Source organism: Haliotis asinina, chromosome 4 (genome assembly GCF_037392515.1).
Source record: "Haliotis asinina isolate JCU_RB_2024 chromosome 4, JCU_Hal_asi_v2, whole genome shotgun sequence".
Taxonomy (NCBI): Eukaryota; Metazoa; Mollusca; class Gastropoda; order Lepetellida; family Haliotidae; genus Haliotis; species Haliotis asinina.
Window position 1 is genome coordinate 76,385,974 of NC_090283.1, and position 23,720 is coordinate 76,409,693.

At 40.3% G+C, this 23,720-nt stretch overlaps 1 protein-coding gene across 2 annotated transcripts in view; it reads right to left on the minus strand.

Annotated features, from left to right (window-relative positions):
- The window catches only part of LOC137281896 (uncharacterized), a 41,556-nt gene extending 39,667 nt beyond the window's left edge, over positions 1-1,889 (minus strand). The window contains exon 1 of one of the 2 annotated variants that reach the window (XM_067813603.1): positions 1,801-1,889. The gene's annotated coding sequence lies outside the window, so the exon portion shown is untranslated. Of the gene's footprint in view, positions 1-1,700 lie in introns of both variants that reach the window. The other variant, XM_067813604.1, reaches the window with a different exon arrangement.
- Positions 1,890-23,720: the final 21,831 nt, after the last annotated feature.

Consider the following 23,720-nt stretch of genomic DNA (forward strand, 5'->3'; position numbering starts at 1 on the left):
TATGTTAAGACATTATTTTTCATTGTGTCGAGCTAACCTGATGGCAAGGATCTTTCTATGGCTAAATAAATGTTTCACGGTCATCGACGCGTCATTTTTATATGTGTGCGTAACAATTTTTATTGCCATTTACAAAATTAATTTTGACTTTGCCGCGTTCCGATCATCCATTTTTCCACTGAGTGTCTGTAAGAACCAGTGTGACTGAATCTACAACTCACTAACACGTGCTAAACGTTCTAAGCTGTATTTCTTAGAGTAAAAATAAATCTGTGTGTCTCCCTCGTCACTTCTTTCCCATCGAAATTGTTTCAAAGTACACACTGTACTTCATTCCTTCTGTTTCTTTAGGCGCATCAATCAGTTTTCTTATTCGTAATGACAAAATGGAAACTTCAGCTGTAGCTATACTAATGATCTGCTACCATTCAATAATCTTTAGATAGCCTATTCCTTTCCTCTCTTCTGCTAGAAATATGGAGACGGACTCCTGTGTTTCTGTTTAGATTCAACATGACAACAAACGCCCCACATGGCTAAATGACAAAAGGGATAATTTCAACCGTGTGATAGCCAGGTTTCCTTGTGGTGCACATGTGGTGCAATGTTCCAATAGGTCCAGTTCAATATACTCGTTTTCTCAGATTCCAAAGGGAGCAATACCAATCTTCTTCAGAACATGCCTGATCAAAGTACGTGTAACAATACTTTAGGTGTCAGCAGAGCTTTAAAAATGTTTGTGGTAGGTATAATATTTAGGACATTTAAAAAGCTAATGCTGCAGTGACATAAAATGGTGCTTTGTTTCATGGGAAGGACTGGCTGACTTTAGCATACATGTATGTTTGTGACGGATGTCACAGGTTTGGCAGAATATGCTCCCCTTAGTGAAAACACTTCACAACATCACTGTTTGATAGTTATTCATATACACATGTCTTGTCTTCGGACATGTGTAATACTGCGGAGTGAGACGTTAAACGAACGGATACAGTATGATGGAAATTGTGTTGTTGATATATCGGTAAGGATTAAAACAACCTCATAACACACTGAAGAGCCTGATACAGGGCATGGAATGCCTTATACTTTAGTTTAGTCTGCTGAAAGCATCTATAAGTACCCTAAAGGTATACAGCTATCTGATCAGAAAACATTTCATGGAGAATCTTTGTTATAAGAAGTCATGAAAATGGTAATTCTGTATAATGCCATCATAAACTGACATTAGCAAACGGATACGACATCCTGCATGGACACGTGGAAGTTAAATTGTACGTCATGTGAACAATATTCAAATATTCCCTTCTTATTCTTTGACCTAAAACATATTTTAGAATGGACATGCCTTGGCATTCACCATTCTGTTCAAAAATACATTGTGTATGAAAACACATCATTAAGTAACAAAACTAATATATTATACCAAAATAAGAACATCCATGCATAATTTAGGGATGTTGTGTGAATGAGCCTTTTTAACATGAGAAAATTAAATTCGCTTTTGCATTGAACCAGTGTCTGGAGCAAACCTCTTTCGGGGTTACTAGCGAACTCTTCAACTACCGGGTAATCACTCGACATATTATTACATGACATTAAGTCCAGCGGCACCAAGGAATGTCATGAATGAATGAAGAAACGATGGACGAACATACAACCTTGTATAACTGCCTGTACGGAAAATGTTCAATACTCACCCTCAGATGTAAATACAACTTTACACCGGTATAAACCCTTCACAGACGCACGAAACCAGTAAACACAGACCACAGACCCTCACAGACCACAGATCCTTACCGATTACAGATACGTCATCTGGTAGGTGTCTTCAAATGCGTATGTTGGTTTGGGCAGAGTCCGCCCTCCCCTAACCTCGGATCATAAAACTAATGGAACTATGTACGTGTCATTATGAGGGCATCGCGAGGCCACAGCTGATATCATTTCACATGCTGTTTCTTCATCTCAACTGTCATCATAAATCTTGGTAACGTCTGTCACGCGAGCGTAACAGTAAACAGGTCACACAGACACCCTGGATTACATCTTTTGCATGTAAGTCCGAGTTAGATAATACTGATAATCTGAACACGATATTTAAACTGGTAGGTAAGGTGACAGATTCAAGTTCAAACTTTAGTTGCAATCATGCTCCTGAATGTACCGAGCAGTCGATGCAATTTTTGCTCTTATTGTGTAATCAGTTGGAATGTTACGCTTCCATAAACGCATTTTCAGATGTATTATAGAGTGATGAGGTTGATTTTAAATTTAAAGTTTCTATTTGGCACACAAGAGAACAAGCAATAGGTGCTGACAAACCGAGGGACATTGTCGAGCATCCGGGATTTGAACCCATCATCAGAGGTTGCGGGAGTGCCCAAAGGATTCAACTCTGCTTTTGACTCTTAGATAGCAGAGTGACTCCACCCTCAAACAGCCAAACCTGGCTTGGTGAGTGTGCACTTTGATGTCTCAGGTTAAAACAATTAATTGCAATACATATGTTAAATGCTGTTTAGCGCTTGGCAATGCTTCACAAATGTATGCAATACGGCACACCTGTCTTCTGTCATTTCTAAAAAATGAATCGGTCACGGATATGTAATATGTTTAATAATATATTATACACATATTGCAAAACTCACTTTTTCCCTATTAACCATACAAAAGGAACTTATTCAAACCACATTTTAACTTACTGCCAGAATAAACTGACATTAAGTGATAATCGAACGACAAATCTAAAACCAAAAATAGTTCTTCAGTGAAGAAAATATGGAAAAAATTATTTTCATTTTCAGGATTCTGGCATATAATCCTCAAGACATCACACAAGTAACAATAACCGGTGCAATGTCACTATTTGTTGAAGCCTCCACCAACTGCAATAACATCCTCCTCCTCATTGCCTGTATCACACACTGAACATGATGCTGAGGCATTGTTTTCCATCCGTAATGGCGGGCTTGCTGTTGTACCGGAGAACCTCTCTGACGTGTTCTCTGCGACCCATATTGTTCTAGGTTTGGTTTACGGGACCATGCACAATGTGGTCTGGCATTGGGACTCCTTCCGTGAAGACTGGACATTGTATTCAGGGCATGGTCATGGATATGTGGTACAACAACCTTGTTTGGGATGCCAGCGATGTACCGTTGTCCAAACAGGAACTTAACAATCAGTCATGAACATAGAACATCGACCAGCAGACCTTTCCCCAATAACCTCAAGACCCAGTGACACTATTTACAAGCTCTGAGTGCGACGTTTCAATACAGTCCTGTATCGTTGGCAAGAGGAATGACAAGGGTACGAGAATCCGTAGCGAAACGTCTCACGAAATAAACGAATTTGTTGTTCATGCCGTTCGTCAATATTGTACTTCCAAACTTCTAAAATGACACTCACTGACTGTTCTGTTGGACAAGCGACGATGTGGAGTGAGTGGGTTCAGTTTTACGCCGCTTTTAGCCATATTGCAGCAATAGCGAAGGTGTCGAAGGTACTCTGCTTTTAACAAGCTAAAGCACATAAAAGGATAAATTATTGCGATTCTGAGTAGAGCTGTAACCTCCCTAAGAATTGTCGTGGAATACTTTGCTGTTGTTAATTGGGGAGGTGCCATATTTGCTTATCGGCAACAAAATCAAATGTTTTTCTGAATTATCGAGCTGTAAGAACAGTTTACTGAAACTTATTATATTTGAGGGGTTTAGGGTTTTTTTAGTATCTGTGAATAGGAAATCCAGCTGTATACACATGGTATTATACAATACAATATTGTGTTGTATTCTAACGAGTGTTTCATGAAACATTTTAGGTTAAGGACATTTGATCCAGTGTTTCGTGCCTGATTCGATGGTTGCTTATGCTTGTCACAAACTACGTAATTTTTCATTGATCCCATTCGGGATCCAACGCCTCCAACGTACATGGGCACCTATATTCCTAATGAATAGCATGGACACATGGTCGTATGCAGTGCTTCTCTTCACTGGGAAGGGATGCGTACAGTAAACCTATGATTTTTGGTTTGGGAGCACATTACCTACCATCACGTGACATTCTCTACTTTGTTCTTGTTCTGTCAAACATGAGTATTTTCAGACTGTGGTGTGTTTTGGATATTGTTCAAAACTCGACGAATACTTCTTGTGGAGAACAATTCTGTTTACAAGTTTTTTGGTTGGAAAGCATTTCCAAAGTGCGCCATGACCTCTCACCATACCCCAAAAAGCATGACTGTTACTAAGATGTTGAACCTGTAGGGTACCAATCCCACTTTATGACGATTTAAGATAGTCGTGATCTTACGTATGTACATATATATGAAGCAGACGTTTTCACTCCAACACCTTTTAAATTAATGGAGGTCAAAGTAAAAAGGTTACGAATGAAACATAGATCTATCAAATTAACATTAACTCTTGTCGTCTAGTGACACAGCAATTTATTAAGTGTTTCATTTATGCAAACATCATCGCATTTTACGACATTCTTTTCACGGCGACAAAAGCCGCCAGCAGCAGGTGGCGCCTTGTTTAGCGTGGCAATATGTCATGGTTGTTAAGGCGACAACAACAAATCCAGTCTTGGTGACGTGTCCAGGACATTGCTGCCTAAACTGTGGGTATGTATTATTAATAATTTCCTCATTTGATGGCGCATGTAAATGCATGTATTACCCCAGATAACGTCGAAACGCGCAAATACCTATAGCTATCTTCGGACCCTACTGACAGATCTGTGTACTATTTATCATTGACTAGGTTGGTGACGTATAAGAAAGCACGCCATCCTCACTGATTATGGTACAGACAGTGCTGCCCCAGAGGAAATCTTGGCAAGATGTGAAATATAGGGCTAATGAAAGTATACACTTAAAATTATATTTTTACCACAAAATTATACACACTCTCAAAACGCTACAACATGAAAATAGTTGCCGTGATATAGCAAAGATTATCCGTATGACATACATTTATTATATAACCATTTTTTGTTATTATTTCATTTTGACCCACAGTCATACATGTATGAACATTCCCTTTCTGGGCGGGTACCGTAATAGTTACAGCGTTCGCTTGACACACCCTGAAGACCCAATTCCCCATATAGGTACAATGTGTGAAGCCTGTGTCTAGAGTCCCCAGCCGTGATATTGCTGAACTATTGCCACAAACGAAATACAGTACTCACTCACGGACTTTATTTTCCTTGCGGTGGAAATGTGAGACAATTGCTCAGTTTGTCATTTCAACTTCGTGGAAAGGTACGGAGCATCGGCGTTGTAAAAAGTGTGAACATAATCCTTGGTTTATTAACAATATTCCGTTCAGAGGAACTACGTATTCATGGGTTAATGTTACCGCGAACATTGTTTCAATAATGACACTATTTTAGCGCTTTCTGAAGCAGTATGCGCAACGGAGAGAATAAATTATGAACTTCATTAATATATAAAAGAATATGATGTCTGGGAGGATTTGCAGTTTAACTGTGACATAAAAAACGTATAAAACCTTTTCCCACGAAGCCAAAATGAGGAGCGATTGAGGCATATTGCATGGGTCTCGATGTTCTTTTCCGCTGAGTCGCAAAGAATGAGTACAAGCGTCCCTAGTGTTTTGTTGGCTAATTGATCATTTCACATGAAATGCCTTCCGATAGATTAAGAATGAAATCACATAGTCGTGCGGTAAACGGTACTGACGTGACACATACACATGCACGTTGCATAGATCTCTTCGTCCGGATTTTTCAATGGAAATCTATGAGAAAAATTCGCTGTCCGGGTCCGGAAGCGCGGGGTCCGGTTAATAGAGTACAATTAATGAACGTAAGTTTCATTTCACACGAAAAGCGTCCGGAAGGCGGGGTTTCCGGATATGTGGGGTCCGAGTAAACGGGGTTCGACTGTACTTATAAAGAATTCACTTTGTCTCTTGTCATCTTTAGGTATTCCCGACCACTTTATGCCACTTTGGTTTTAAATACTGGGTATCTTTAAACCATACACTGTTCACGGCTCTTCAAACATGTGAACTTTCCTTGAACACAGTTAAGGTTAAAACACTGGTGGTGTTGATCTCAAAATTGCCTTTGTCCATGGAGAATTACATATGGCCTAATCAAAATGATAAAACGTACAGCTACCACTTGCCTGGTACTGCATTTGGTGCAGCAATCAAGTAGAGTTCGGGCACAGTCTATAGCTAACACCGGTGACTGTAAGTTCAGGGGACAACGTAATCCTAGAATCGACACAAGTGTTGACCGAAGAACATGTTGTAAGGCTCAGCATTTCTTCGAGACATCCACGGTTCGCCACCTTGGAGTGTGACTGTATATGCGAGGCCTGCATTCAGTCGGGAAATTACGATTCTTCATGACCTGTGAAGCAAACCTCAAAAGCACTCTACAGTTTGCTTGGGTTTGTTGTTTTAGGCCAGAGCTCAGCAATATCCCAGTTGTATGTAGGCGGCTTGTAGATAATCGAACTGATCAAGAGCACCAGCATCGATTTACGCAAATTGGGTACAATGATATGTATGAGCCAGGTCATCGAGCCTGACCACCCTATCTCGTTAGTCGCCTCTTACGAAAGAAAATTGTAACGTCAATCTTCACGGGTTCGCAAAGTAATATGCCGTACAAGTGCTTGCATTTAACACTCTTTCAATTGTCGCACTATATAAATATAAACGACAAAATTCTTTCCATGATCATAAACATCTGTTATGATTCCGATTATATCAAGGACATGTCTGTGCGAAATAAGTATTGGTGACACGAGGTGGTCGCCAAAAGATTAGGTTACCAAGCAACACCTCAAATGACGGCAACTAAGTGGACCTGTGGTATAAAGCCATGAACACAGTATTCACTATAATACTGAACAAGGCAACATCCGAGCCCCGTTAGTCGCCTTTCACGGCCCGGATTTGACTCGGTCAAGTCTTTACCGGTCCTAACTGGTTGTATCAGAAAATGCGCAAAGTGTTGTCATATTTCTGTTTAACGCCGTTTACCTGTCGTAGTTCTGCCAATCAACCTAAACATAAATTAGCAAAAGTGATTTACAGCTACCGTTGTAAACGAAAAGGCCAAACTTACACATGATTCACGCTAAAGAGCCCTCAATACTATCTAAACATATAGCTTTGCATCCTACTGGGCCTGATTTACTGTTCGTATCGTAAGCAACTGACGTAACAGTTGTCCTACAGTTGTTACGAATTTGTTCCTGGCTGAACTAGGCTCATAACAAGTCTTTCTATTCCTGAATCCAAATTCACAAAAACTGACCACTGAAAACGAGATCGTCCCTGTAACTCCCTCAGCTGACCATGTAACTCCTTCAGTTGACACTATAACTCCCTTAGCTGACCATGTAACTCCTTCAGCTGACACTATAACTCCCTTAGCTGACCCTATAACTCCTTCAGCTGACTCTATAACTCCCTTAGCTGACCCTATAACTCCTTCAGCTGACACTATAACTCCCTCAGCTGGCCACGTAACTCTTTCAGCTGACACTATAACTCCCTCAGCTGACAGTATAACTCTGTAACTGCGAATATTATGTGATATTTAGCGAGTGAATTACAACTACACTTGTTAATATTCTACACACGATGGTTCGTGAGCTTCAGAGGTGGAGTCTGAAATACCTGGTCCGTATATACATATATTTGCATAAAGTGATAAAACATTCGGAACGGATCCAGGCAGATAACAGAGCACTCAAAGGACATCACGGGAAGACCCGGGAGCGCCTAAGAATGTCTGTAATGTGAGATATTTGTCGTCTCATGGAAGAATCAACAGTGTCATTACTGCAGGTTCTTGTCTTCATTGTTTGTACGCAGTGTGTAAATTATTTTTCGACAGGGGAAGGAAGTAACGGGTGTTATTCAACATACTCTGGTCATTTAACCAGATTTTGTTCCTTGGGTTTCACTGTGTACACGCAATGTAAAGTATTTATCCTCAAGTGTAGGAAACAGCGGTTGTCATTTGCATTCTCTGGTCCTAGTTAATATTGGGTCGTTGGATCTTGACTGTATGTTTGCAATGCGAGGGATCTTTCGACAGTTGAAGGGGGTTACGATTGTAATTAGCATGCTCTAGTCATGGGTAAAGATTATCATGGTTGGGTCACCACGGTCTGTATGTGTATAATGTGGGGGATCTTTCAACAGGTGGAGTTGTCAGTTGAAATTGTGTCTTTGAAAACATTCTCTTGCCATCGGTCCATGTCAAGTGTATTGGTTCATTACTGGAAGTATCAACCGGAAACATTATGTACATTTGAATGCATGACGCTTTCTATGGATAAAAGCTTCTTTTTTATTCCCTGCACGACGTTTCAAAGCTAATTCCTAGCCCCCATCTCCAACCCCATTGTATATAATTTGCTCCAAATTCAAGACACCCTACCTCCCCAGAGTGAGCGAGTGAGTGAGTTAATATTTAACGTCACATCGGCAATATTTCAGCCAACTCTGAAATGGAATATATGTATAGTATAAAAGCCTGTCAACAAAGGACGTAAAACAACTAGAATGTCACAAATGGAATTAAAACTAATGTTAATGTGGAAAGGTAAAACTAATATCGCTATTCGGACAATACAATATAAAGCCAGGCTATAGATTGCCAACAACTGGATGTAAATCACCACACTAGGGACCATGGGGACTTACAGTGCCTTTGCTACCTGTATGGACCCTAGTTGGATTTACACCACCCTCTCAGCTACTAGCAAATGTTAGCCAATCTGAAAATCCTGGTAAGTTTAAATTTACTTCAAAAGTATTTGGACTTACATACCCCTCTCAGGAGGACGATAATTTGCTCCCCAGAACAAAGTGGGTGATCTCCCTTAAAACATAAACCTTACCTTCCCCAGCCATGAATTATGAAAGGTGTCTGATTGTGTAACTTTTCACTGTTTTATAAGTTAACATTAAAAATAATTGACAGGTTTTGCTATTTTGTATCCCACAATGCAAATTATTGAATGTGTGATTATACACGCTGAAAATAAAATGTAACTTTACAAGAAAGAGTGGTATGTACGCCGTCAAACGAATTTGGAAACTGTTGAATTGTCTTGTTTTTCATGATGTTTTCTACAGCACTATATTGTGGTTCGAATGCCATTCCATTAAGCTTGAGCAGTTTGGTTTCACCCACGCATTAATACAGATCAGCTGATTTAGTTGTAAACACTCACAGGAAGATGCGGCTTTGAGTTCATAAATACTGGATTCTCAGTTTAATTCCAGAATGGTTTAAGCGAATATTAATTTCACTCTGGACATGTTTTCCGCAATCATTCGTAGGCTGTTCTCTAAATGTCTAAATTTGCAAAGGAATAAGGAAACATGCCTAAAACAATTTTCAGTGTTTCCCCACAAAAATATACACTAAATCATATTCCGCGCTTAGAACGCCGTACAATTTTAAAGTTAATTGGGAATAGTACTTCAGCACATAGGCTTTTACGAGGTTATGCACTGTTTAACGCAGTTCTGGACACTACATACAACGTGTGGCCAACGTCTACCCAATTGCATAGGACCATGTTCATGCTATTGATCACTGGATTGTCCAGATTAGATTTTTTACAGACCAGCTTCATAATACGTGAAGTAACAAACAGACAAACAAATCTTACGTCTGTCTGTTTTCCAATTCTACATTGCTGACCTTTAATAAACAGGACATTGTTACTTTTGACCTGAAAGGGCTAGGATTAGAATTCTTCTTTTTTCAGCCAGTACTGTCGCAAAAAGTCGGCATCGGGTAGTCAGACTCGTTCACATGATTGACACACGTCATCGTATCCAAACTGCGTAGATCGATACTCAGGATTTCGATCACTGGATTGTCTGGTCCAGACTCGATTATTTACAGACCACTGCCATATAACTAGAGTTATATATAGCTTCCTTCAGGAAACAGGATCGTAGGATTGGGGGTTTTCAAACTTTACTTCCTACGTTTGTTTTTCCTGGAATGTGGTAACGTACAGTTTGTTAGTAGTTACCAAACGGCGTCGTAAGGGAATAATCAGTAATACTTGAAATAGTTCCAAGAAGGTAAGAAAGTGCATCACCGGCTTGCCATTCCGATTTTTATAGACAGTGACGCATTAATCAACAAACAAACCATTAACAGGTCGGATGGTCAAGCTCGCTGATTTGGTTGATGCATGTTATCAAACACCTCGTGGTCTTGATCGACGCTCATGATGTCAGTCACCGGATTCTCTGGTCCAGTAATTATTTACAGTCCGCTGAAATCACATGACATAGAGCCCAAATTGCTGAGTGCGGCGTTAAACAGCCAATTTTAAATTATTCGAGGTAAAGAACGTAATATGTTTTGGTTGATTTGAGGTAATTAAACGGAAAAGCGATGAGGGTGGCATATTTTTATTACATGGCTAAACACTCAAAATATAAATATGACTAACGCGTAACACCAGGTGTGTGTGTGGAATCGAACCGAAATCCTCAGTATTTGCATCTGTCCTGGCATCTATTGTGCCACTAGTGCAGCCACGCTGATGGATGTGAACCCAGGTTTTGGTAAGGTGTTGCGCTCGTCCTCAGTCCTAATGCTTACGTTCCTGTAGAAGAGTGAGTGAATGAGTGAGTGAGTGAGTGAGTGAGTGAGTGAGTGAGAGATTCTCTCTGAAACATCCATCGGTAGACAAGAGAGGGGTACTTCCTTATCAATCGTGCCTTTGAATCATCACGGAGTGATGGTCAGTGTACTTCTCCACTGGACCCACTTGAACAAAGCGATCTCAGCACTACGACTGCCTTAGTGATTGATTGAGTGAGTGAGTTTAGTTTGACGCCGCACTCAGCAATATTAAAGCTATATGGCGGCGGTCTGTAAATACTCGAGTCTGGACCAGACAATCCAGTAATCAACAGCATAAGCATCGATATGTGCAATTGGGAATCGATGACATGTGTCAATCAAGTCAGCGAGTCTGACCACCCGATCCCGTTAGTGGCCTCTTACCACCATTCTCTTCCCATAGAGGTTACTTGTCATATCTTCCTACGTAAGCTCTGTTCTAATACGACCCTTTCATGGTGCGAGTGTTCAAGACTCGTGATTGGAGGCAATCAGATTTAGTAGTGCAATCAGCGACCTTGTTTCAAAAGTGATCCTTCGTAAGATCTCGGTAATTTCCGGATGCATCGTGAAAACTAGAACCTCTTCCCGAGCGCGATACTCAAATGTTTCTTCTAGACAGAACTCAGCCATATCATATTTGTTTCTCCGCATTGCTTTCATTTGTCAAGCTGAATCTAGGTCGATGTAACACGTGTTCTGATTGGACAGAAAAAAGGGAGATAAATCTGCTGCTATTTTTTGCCGCTAGGAGATTTTTTAAGAACCGCGAAATATGGCCGTATTAGAACAGAGGTTCGTAGGAAGATATGACAAGTAACCTCTGTGGGAAGAGAATGCTTACCACAAGCATAGTCGCCTTTTAGGCCAAGCATGGGTTGCTGAAGACCTATTCTATCCCGGACCTTCACGCGTCACAACTGCCTTAAGCCTATGTCGGAGAATCTTTGAAGCACTAAGTTCGCTTTGTGCACGTGAGCCCAGGATCTGGAAATTCCAAGTGTCTATCACATGATGCATACATGACATCCTTCACGGCCTTATATACTCACCCATCATCGTGCATGTATACAACGAGATCTTGTGTTGCAATTATGTCGACGACGTTTCTATCATCTGCTGGAACCTTGCATGCATCTGTCTGTACGTACGCGTGGCCATGACCTTTCATCAAACATATGACGGTAGTACCTCGTCCGATGTAAATAAGCTGTCCTGAATGAGAATACTGCATATTGAAAGATTAAGAACTATCTCCCTCGCACTGTAACGTAAACGATAAGGTACCTGCTGAAGCGTATATGATGAGCTGAAGTGTACGTGATGAGCATAAGTGTACATGATGAAGTATGGTGAGCTGAAGAGAGTACGTGGTGGGTTGAAGAAAACGTAATGAGCTAAAGGACACGTGATGAGCTGAAGAGAATGCGATGAGCTGGGGGTAATGGATGAGCTGAAGTGTGCATGTTGAGCTGAAACGTATGTGATGAGCAAAAGGATTACATGATAAGCGGTAGAATACGTGATGAGCTGAAGGGTACTAGGTGTGTTGTAGATTACACGATTAGCTGAAGGATACGTGATGAGCTGAAGGGTACTAGGTGTCTTGCAGATTACAAGATTAGCTGAAGGATACGTGATGAGCTGAAGGGTACTAGGTGTGTTGTATATTACACGATTAGCTGACGAATACGTGATGAGCTGAAGGGTACTAGGTGTGTTGTAGATTACACAATTAGCTGACGAATACGTGATGAGCTGAAGAATACTAGGTGTGTTGTAGATTACAAGATTACCTGAAGGATGCGTGATGAGCTGAAGGGTACTAGGTGTGTTTTAGATTACAAGATTAGCTGAAGGATACGTGATGAACATAGGTGTACATGATGTGAAATATGAGCTGAAATATGTACCGTGAGCTGAAGGGTACCTGATGAGCTGTAGGGTACGAGGTCAGCTGCTATGTACATCAGTTGAAGGGTGCATGGTGAGCTGTAGTGTAGGGTGATGATGATGAAGGGTGCATGTAGTGTACATGATGATGAAGGGTGCATGTAGTGTTCATGATGATGAAGGGTGCATGTAGTGTACATGATGATGAAGGGTGCATGTGGTGTTCATGATGATGAAGGGTGCATGTAGTGTTCGTGATGATGAAGGGTGCCTGTAGTGTACATGATGATGAAGGGTGCCTGTAGTGTACGTGATCATGAAGGGTGCATGTAGTGTTCGTGATGATGAAGGGTGCCTGTAGTGTACATGATGATGAAGGGTGCCTGTAGTGTACGTGATCATGAAGGGTGCATGTAGTGTACATGATGATGAAGGGTGCATGTACTGTTCATGATGATGAAGGGTGCATGTACTGTTCATGATGATGAAGGGTGCATGTAGTGTACATGATGATGAAGGGTGCATGTAGTGTTCATGATAATAAAGGGTGCATGTAGTGTACATGATGATGAAGGGTGCATGTAGTGTACATGATGATGAAGGGTGCATGTAGTGTGCATGATGATGAAGGGTGCATATAGTGTACATGATGATGAAGGGTGCATGGTGAGCTCTAGTGTACATGATGAGCTAAAGTGTACGCATTTATCTGAAGGGTACGTAAATACTTGATGTGAGTTGAATCATCATGAGATATATTTTGTTTAAACGAAAAGCATGTTAAACATTAAAAATTACGATGTATTATTTTGTTATATTGTTCATCATTTGTTTCACGCCAAAGTCCGCGACATTTCAGCCACACGGTGGCACGCGACCTGCCATGTGGCAGATACTGCAACATTCCAGCTATATAACTACTGTCTGTAAATAGTATATTGTGAAGCAGGCGACAGGAGCATCGATCAGCGCAACAGGAACACGACGGCATGCATCAACCCTCGTTAGTCTCCTTTTTCAAGCTTAGTTCCCTATGCTCATTGTACAGACATGGGCCAGCATGGAGTAGACATCTTACCATCAAAGTCAAGTGGTGTTGTAACACCAGCCTCCATTATCCACAGCGAGTTTGGATTAGAATTCAGGTCGTAAGAATATCTGAGAATCTCGCCATTCAACGCAAGGAACAAACTTCTGAAAAACAAAGTTTTCTATTGATATTTAACAATCACTGTTTTCAGTCCACAAATCACATTTCGTATCATTGGTAATAGTATTTTAGGGGCACGCCTTTTAAAGTAGCGCTTTAGAGTTGTCCCTCTTTAACAACTCTTCTGTATATGAAAATGTGTTTTGACTATTGGTAAACACGAGGTGGATCGCGAAGGTTCTATACTTTGCTGGAATGCTCAAGAATCAGTGAATATAGCTTTATAGAGGCTGGTTATTCTGTTGACGAGAAACACACAGACTTCTACAGCAGTTGTGTCATCATTCGGCCTACCTACATCTGTCTCTTCGTCAACTTCTGACCAACGTTCAAGACCTCTCGCTGACTAACTTAGTAGTTAGACCTGTTCTTCACTGAAAACCAAGACTTTGGTGAGCTGATATTATACTTTGTGACCCATTCCTTTAGATTGGACTCAACTGCATTGTAAAGAAACCTCTATTCTGAATAATTGCATCTTACTCTTTGGTAGATACATATTACTGAATATTCGGAACTTGTCAGTGCTATATATTGCTGGGTCATAGGGGATTTCTTAAAACTTTTGTCACGGCAATTATTAACCGTAACAATGTACTTGACGCGCAAAAACATCTTTTTAAGAATATTTTTTCGAATCTCAATGAGTTTTTCTATGTTACCGGTTTGACTTCAGAAGAGCAAGAGAGAGGCATTGGTATAGCGAAGTTAGGAGTCTTCAGAACGGTGTGTGCACTATTCTAAGCTACAGGCAGAACCCGTAGGAGGCTTAGTGAAAGAGTGATTTTAGTTTCACGCCGCACAATATTTCATCTTTGTGACGACAGTCTGTAAATAGTTCTAATGGTTCTAATCATTTTATCTTTTAGCACCATAACTATATGTTAAAACCTTATTGCACAGAAGTTCGTTGGTTTTGTTGAATCTACATGCTCAATAATAACCAGGTGTATGTTCAGATAAAGTCCCTTTGAATCTACGGCACGCCCAGATAATTTTGTTGTCTCTATTTGCTGGCTTGGATTTCATACAGTAGCCAATCAGAAAAGCCGTCACAACCGAGCTTGCGAATGTCAACAAAGATGGCGGCAACAGCGTAGATTTTCTCGCTATGTGACAGATGCTGGGAAAAAAATATTCGGATTTCTTTTTCTGAACAGGAGTCAACTTGTCTATGTTAAAGGGATCCCATCGAAGTCAGTTGTTTCTGCAGTTTACCAAAGAATTTGGACAGAAGGCCTGTGATTGGTGCACTCAACTTCCTAGCGTAGACACCTGATTGGATAAAACGACAGCAAAAGGGAGGTGATGAAATTATCGGGCCGAGCCGTAGGTGCAACCAGGATAATAGCGGAGATTTGCCGGAACGTATACCCTAGAGATAGTCGAAGATGTTGGGTCTACTGTTTATTTAATGGATGTTTTGAAACATTCACTTTTCTGATGACTGGGTAGTTAATTTGCCCATCAGTGCATGCGACATTGCAATGTATGAATGGCAAGTAAATCTATCTATATTAATACTTTATACGTTTTCGATCTGTCGGTACTGTGATTTTTTTTTTTTTTTATTTTTGGGGGGAGGGGGGATTTTTTTTTATTTATTTAATTTTTTGTTGTTGCCATTTTGGCATTAATTTTGGCGACATGCTAAAACATATATCTGACATGGTGGTCAGTGAAATGACAGGACTACTGACCACCTCACTAACTAACTCACTCACTCACTCACTCCTACCTTGAATCTGAGTCAACAGCCAGGTTATTTCCCAGCTGCATATAGTTCCCTGTTCTGTTCATCACAGCATCTTGCTTCCCCTGCTTCAAGTTAACACGGACCACTTGAACTAATGTGCTTGGATCGGCCATCCCCTTGCCATGGCGTATCAGAACAAACATGAAATTTTCCTTTACGTCTAGTGACAACGTGACAATAGCAGCAAAGAAGTCTGAAACACGAGAAATGCTTCAAAAGTTCGATTCCTCAAATAGAATGAACGGTGCAATGCTGAAATCATTTATTGTAGATTTTACAAGGTTGACAAGCGAGCTTGGGGCACAGCGAGAGGCAAACCTGCAATCTTTTTCATCCATGAATTTATCATCTACGTATTTGTGCTATGTGCATTACTATGTCGGTTTTCGTTGTCACAGTCATCCTAGTTTGGTTTGTGTGTTCGAGATAAATATTGTGTCAATCTTGTAACTTTGTAGTAGTCTTCGAGCTATATTGAATCGCACAAGCAACATGGCACAAACTTGAAAGCTTGAATTCCTGACAATGCTTATTTGTGTTTTAAAATACGGTAAGAGAAAACGTGTTTTAAATCCAAGGATTTAAAATTTAACATTATATGCACCATCAATATTATACATTCTGAGCTTGCTTATACTCATGTGGTGTTTATGCTGATAGCGCACGTGCTTAAACAAATTTAGATGGAATTCATCAAAATTAATATGTATTCAATTCAGGATTTTGACCATTAAATGTGTTTAGATCTAACGCGTTCGCTTATCACTCAAAAGGTACCGGATTTGGTTCCTCTCATGGTACAGTGTGCGAGTCCTGAACGCCAGAGTTGTGTGCCCTGTGTGCCCTGTGTGCCCTGTGTGCCCTGATATTTCTGACATGTCGACATGCGGCATAAAATCCCACTCACGCGTTGTTTGAAAGCTTTGCACACTCTTCTGTGGCGACGGCCAAGGGTTCCATGCACATGAGAAGACAACCATTGAATTCCTAGAGAAGTACAACATTCCGTCACCCGGATGATAGACCAAAGCTGAAAAGGCCGACTCTGCAGCAGACAGGGCAAAAATATATTCCACTCACCTCTTGACAAGGACACACCAAATATATTTTCATGCAAACCACTTATCTTGGTAGTATGCATGTACTAGTAGTGAGGTCAAGTGATATTGAGGTTGAGCAGGCAGGGGTATTGAGGTCGTGCGAGCAGAGGTACTGAGGTCTAACCGGCAGTGGTGTTGACGTTGAGCAAGCAGTGGTATTGACGTCGAGAAAGCAGTGGCTCTAAGGTCACGCAGACAGTGGTATTGGGGTGGCGCAGGCAACGGTATTGAAGTTGAAGTACGAACAGGCATTGGTAATGAAATAGAGCAGGCAGTGGTTTGGGGGGTTCTTGTTTCAACTCATACTGTCAAGACAAATGCAATTCAAGGACACTGTGAGTAGTTTGTCCAGAAAATGTCCCATATGGAAAAGTCAACAATCTTGGTAGTTACTTTTAATGAAAGTACACAAACAAAACACATTCACAGACACGCCCAACAATTACAATGGAAGATCGTTTTACCTGCTTTCATGTGCGTCCAGTTATAACTCTGAAAGTTGAATGCCGCAAAGCGAATCGGAGTGTTGGACCAGCCAGAAACAATCAGGGTAGCCTCATTTTCGGAGCTGCTGCTTCCAGATTTCAGTGACCCTGAATAATTCACGCATTCGGTACATTTGACGTTCACTTGGCGTAACGTCAAGAGAGTAACGTCAAAAGATAAGAAAATGAGTGACTTTATAGTTATAGTCACAGCGGCAATATGGCAGTAATATCGCGAGTACAACAGGTGGTACTTTCATTCTCGTGGGCCCAGTCTTAGTTGCATTAATATGGTGGTCGGTGTTTATCAAACTAGCCACATCCTTGTTGATATTTCGAATATCTACGAAGCACCGCCTCGGTTCACCCACAAAATAGGAACCGGAGAGATGCGTTATTAAACTATTAAACTCCTAACGCTTCACGGGCATGGATATACGCGCGGGACAAATTTGCTGATATTATTATATCGCTGGAATATTGCTGAGTGTAGCGTTAAAAACAAAGCAAAGCAAACACAACCGGGCAAAGACATGCACAAACACGCTTACATGTTCTAAAAGAATCAAGACACAAACCTGTATGAACTTTGTGAAAGCTCGTTGAAAGTACAGATGGGCCTACCGTTGCCGAGAGGTGAGTCGAGTAAAGGTGTTCACGGTAAACAAAGGCAGTACACTGTACCTGAGACACACAGCGGTCAGCACACAGCAGCCCGTCAACAGTAGATGGACACTCCATACAAGTACCAGTGGGGATCAAACTATCCTGAGATTTCTTGAAGTAGCTGCAGTCCTTGTTCTCAACGATGGGGATGAACGCCACAAGTAGAAGCTCCCATATGCTTCTCATCCTGGATGTGAGTGAGTGAGTGAGTGAGAGAGAACCCATCAACATTCGCAGCAATACAAGCAATATAGAATTCAACCCTCGTATATCTCAGCGAACATGAAACACAGTCATTAACAACGACAGAGTGAAATCACAAAGAAAGCAATAACACACTGAGGTACATATGCCATTATTGTATTTTAACTGTATGAGGATACGTGTATGCTATTTGTTTACTTGTCCAACATTCAGGCAGAGAGATCTGTAATGTACTTCTTCTGAAGCAGATAACATTACAGACAGATATAGTAGCGTTTTGTTAGGTATATAAGGGGAGCTAACTCTTGCTTCTCATCTCACATGACATATCACGTTACAAGAAGAACAGCGGTTGGGTGGGGATTATATCTTGCCATTGTATCAGAGACGTGGTTATTACGTGTCCGTCTTGATTGCTATAGTCACTTTCGCCGTATGTTGATACTCTGTTCCGCACAACCACTGCACTAGCATATTAGTGATTTGAGCCAGCTGGTAAACTTCGTTGACTTTTACATTTATTAATTATATCGCACGGCTTCCTTGTTTGTTGGTTTCATACCAGCTTCCTTTACGGCTGATTTTTTTACTATTTTGTTGTATTTGGAAAATAAGCAGATTGTTATACTTTAACCGTTCATTGCCACAACTGCCCGGTGCGAGGGGTCAGTTGTAATATTTGCAGTAATAGCATTTGATACGTAATAACTTTGTAACGACATGATGGTGAAGCTCAAATGACACTAAGTCGTAAAGCCAGGATGCCAATGTACTGAGTTGTAAAGTCAGGATGCCAATGTACTGAGTTGTAAAGCCAGGATGCCAATGTACTGAGTTGTAAAGTCAGGATGCCAATGTACTGAGTTGTAAAGCCAGGATGCCAGTGTACTGAGTTGTAAAGCCAGGATGCCAATGTACTGAGTTGTAAAGCCAGGATGCCAGTGTACTAAGTTGTACCGATTAACTTTGTGATAGGCCGACTAGTATAGAATTACAGCAAATTAACTGACAAGTATTACAACTGACCCTGGTTCTCCCCTAAGCAGTCAGACTGGGCGCTGATCTGCCTGTTTTTGTATAGATTTCTCATTTGTTTTACCATTCGAGTACACGATACGTTGTTTTAACTTTTAGCAAGTTGAAGTGTTTTCACATGTATTGGGCCCATTGGGTTAATTTGTACATAAGGCGATGGTAAGAGGAGTCTTCTCAAAATGTCTGTGAATGAGTCAGGGGTTCAGTTTTACGCCAAACTCAGCAATACTCCAGCTATTTGAAACAAGCGATGTGTCATATACTCCTGTCCAAACAACTTTAGCTAGGTTTACTAGACTTAAGTTTGGAGGCATGTTTTATTTTCTAGCAAAACCGTTGCCAAGTCTTTTAATGATCATTCCCGTGTTTTCAATATACGGTTCGATTTCAGTTTGAAATTCTCTCAAAATCCGGGACGGTAGGGGCAGCTTAGTTGTTAAAGCGTCCGCTCGTCACGTCGAAGACCTGGGTTTGATTCCCGCATGGGTACACTGTGTGAAGCCCATTTCTGGTGTTCCCCCGCACCGTAATATACCTGTTGCTGCAATATTGCTACCAGCGACGTTAAACCACACTCACTCACTCACTCACTCACTCACTCACTCACTCACTCACTCACTCACTCACTCACTCACTCACTCACTCACTCACTCAAACTTCAACATATACTTTTTTTCCGTGGATAATAATATTAATACCTGTAGTGTATTCTGGCACTGCCACATCTCTAGTATTACATTTCTAACATGATGCCAAATTAGCCAGTATTTTCAGCCAAACTGTTTCCATCACAAATATTTCAATGTCAAACCTGTCAAGGATCTTTTTTGTAAAGGTAATTATCATTTAATCACTGACTTTTTAAAAGAAACAGATTTGATTGATAAATTTCGATTGATGTGTTTTGTGAACAGGTAAATCATAGTTTATAATCGGTAGAATAAATTAACAAAATAGTTAATGGCTGTATCCTCTAAGGGGGTTAAAATACTAAAAACGTTATTTTCCTCCTACGTAAGTTCAAATATCTTCAAAGTCTATTCAGCTATATATACTGTTTTAATCGTAGGATATTTGTCGTTTTATTATGGTTAAATATCAGTACAATCGCCAATGGTAGAAGGGATTGTATAAATCAAGCTAGGATCCATGCAGGTGGCCAAAGTACTGTAAATCCCCATGCTCCCTAGGGTGGTGGTCTACCTTCAGTTGTTGTCGATCCTCAGCCCTTTTTATATTTTATTGTCCTAATCTGAAATCCTATTTTAGAGATAAATGCTAACTATATTTCTTGATGATGTGATGAACTAGCTGGTATAATTACTGTCCTCCGTCGACGAGGTTTTAAAGATTTTGCATCTGTCATGAATTTACAACTGTTTGAATTCACGAAATGCCTGAAATACTGCTGTAAACTTTAACGGACTCACTCACTGAATAAGCCGAAGTAACGGCAATTTGCAGTCTATCATATCTTGATGAGTGTGTGAGTAAACATTTAAATTCACATCGTAATTTGTAGTCGCATCGTGACGACAAATTATATCTACTACTGAAGTCAAACTTAGACAAAATAAATATCTGTCAATGAAAGACAGTAAAATCACTAGATATCACAGAATTTCTTTTAAAACTAGTACATAACCATTTAAATGCCCCTAAACAATAGAAGCAGAGCTGCATATTTAATTCAGTGTCTTCAATGGTCTAAGTGAGTGAGACAGGACGTAGAGTCACGTCGGCAATATTTCAGCCATATCGTGACTAAAACAAGCGTTATATTCACCATAAATATATATGAATTATTAAATTCCTGTCAAAGAAGGACAGTACAACCAACTAGAATAGCACAGATATGAATATAAAACTAGTATGTAAACATAAAACAGTTAACTATAGAAAACGATACAATATAAGAACAGGCAATAGATTGCTAACTACTGAAGGTAGATCACCATACCAAGGGTCAAGGGGACTACACTACATTTCTGTGTATGTCTTGTATGACCAATGCGACATCGTCACATAATAACCTTCTCAAATGTGCACTGACAGCCGAAGCAGGTATAACCGATAGTTTGTTTGGCTCCATGTAATTGACTGATTCCTACGTGGGTGCCCCACTTCTTCTGCATTAGATCATGGATATAAGATCTGATGACAGCTTTGTAATCAGAGTATGTAATAAGTACTGGTGTCACAGATTTGTTGAGCGCTGCCTTAGCAGCAAAATCGGCCATTGTGTTACCAGAAATGCCAACATGGCTGGGTTGCCAACAAAAGACGATGTCGTACTGGCCAGAAGCAAGATCTTTATATATAATTCAATAATATCTATCAAAAGTAGATGTTTACATGATAAGTTTTAATAGCCTCAAGACAAAAGAGACAAACAAGATGACATACTGGTTATGTTTCGGATGTTTTTGAATGTTTCAGAGCCGTTAATATGGCGTTTGCTTCAGCTGCAAGAAAGAGAGCTGTTATCGGGCAAAGACATTGTTCTGGATCCAATGACAATGGCACAAGCTACAACGCAACCATCCATGGATTCATCTGTGAATAAGGATTTATATATATTATATTTATGTCTTAATTGACTAAATTCTTGTTTATACTGTAATTCATTTGTTTCTGATTGTTTTAAATGTGGGACAGTATAGGCTTAACCAATTGCCATGGAGAACAAGAAAGAAGACGGGTGGAAGCTGTATTCCCCAGCTCAGTGCCGCCTGCATTAATGAATGGTTTAATTCTCAAACGAAGACGCAGAACAAGAGAAGATTTCTTATTGTATAAATGACAATGGGGAGGGAAGATACAGTTACATGCAGGGTTAGATTTGTTGGAATAGACTTTTGTGATATATTGTATTGATAATTCTAAACGGCGTTGTGTAAGAGAAGACTGGTCAAACTCAACATAGAGACTGCCAATAGGAGAAGTTCTAAAGGACCCAAGACAAAGTCTCAGACCTTGGTGGTGAACAAAATCTAATAGTTTCAGGTTGCTTTTGGAGGATCCACCATATACGAAGGCGCCATAATCAAGTTTAGATCGCACCCCATGGCGGCCTCGACCACTACGTGGGTGATGTCGGCTCACTTACGTCGCAGTCTACAAGACGTGTAGCCGAGTACTCACGGGTACTTCAACGTGAGTACTCGAGTACTTTCAATTATTACCCGTTTCAACCCTAGAATGATAGTTTGGTCCACTCCCCTCTTTCATTTGGAAACAATTTGCAATTTGCCTTCAGGCATGTATTCTTTTGTGTTTGATGTGCGGAAGGAAAGTTAAATGGGAGTCGAAAATGAGACTCGAGAACCTCGCCTCTGTGACAACTTTTTAAGGGTATAATCTATTGTCATTCCAATATAACGTTGACTAAAACTTACAAACATGTTTATCAATAGCGCTACAACCACTTATTTCAGAAGACGCTTTTATTTGATATACTTTTCATAGGAAATCTATCTCAGAGGATTTCCTTGTATGGATTCTCATGGAATAAAGCTTACAATTGTTCAAATGCTTCGAAGTGAATGGTGATCACATTTACCCAATCAGCGGTAACACTCATCTTTCACTTATCAATGGGTCAGACTCTTATAAGACCTCAATAAACAGATCGTTAGTCTCAGGGGTGTGTAACACCGCACTCAGCAACATTCCATCTGCAGGGCGGAGGTCTGGCAATCCAGTTATCAAAAGCATGAGCATTGATCTTTGTAATTAGGTTACAACGGCATGTGTTAAGGAACCTGGCTACCCGATCCCGTTAGCCGCCAAGCATGGGTTTCTGAGGACTAGTTCCAACGCAGGCCTGAACGGATCCATATATAACTATCAACATACCATATTTAATACCATTTCATACCATTACCTTACCTGTAATCCTGACGTGGGTATAGAGCTGACTGAAACTATTACCTCTTGAATGATATTTTAAATACCCCCAGTCCATTAACGCATGCAAGGGCAAAAACGTAATGAGAAGCCCCATTGTGACAGAACGAATAATATCACTTCGTAAGACAATCAATGACAAACATAACATATTGCCACAGTGGGACAACCCAAAACAATAAAAATGCCATAAATGGTATTATTAGTTGAAGCCAACGGTGGACACAACAATTCATGCTATTTAGTCCTCTTTTTGATGTGAAGATATACAGGGAGATAATGTTCCAATATTATACAGGGAGATAAGGTTACACATATATCATTGGACGCTGGAGGACATCAAAGTCAGATGAGTACATCTGATGCGTCCCTATGTCCTCAGGAGTTTTGAGTGCATGAATATTTCACTTGAAGATGGATAAGGTTAATATGAGTTTCAACTTTGTTATTCTACCGGTGTGAGATGTTGGTACTTATCACATAATCAACAAATGCGTATGTTATATGTTACGATGTCTTACTACCCGTAACTCTTTGGGGGGGACATTAATTTCATTTGAATTGTATCCAACATACAAATGACTTCAAGAGCATCACAGCATCAAACTATATGATTTTGCATATTAATTCATAGCGAATATACACAAAGACTATTGTCACCATACTTTAATGTTCATCCAAACGTACTAAAACTTCATTTGAAAGTAAGACCAAATCTGTACTTGGCAAGTTAAGTAAAATTCGTTCTCTTCTTGCTAAGCTACAAGACCTCTAGATAAGAAAATACTTTCACC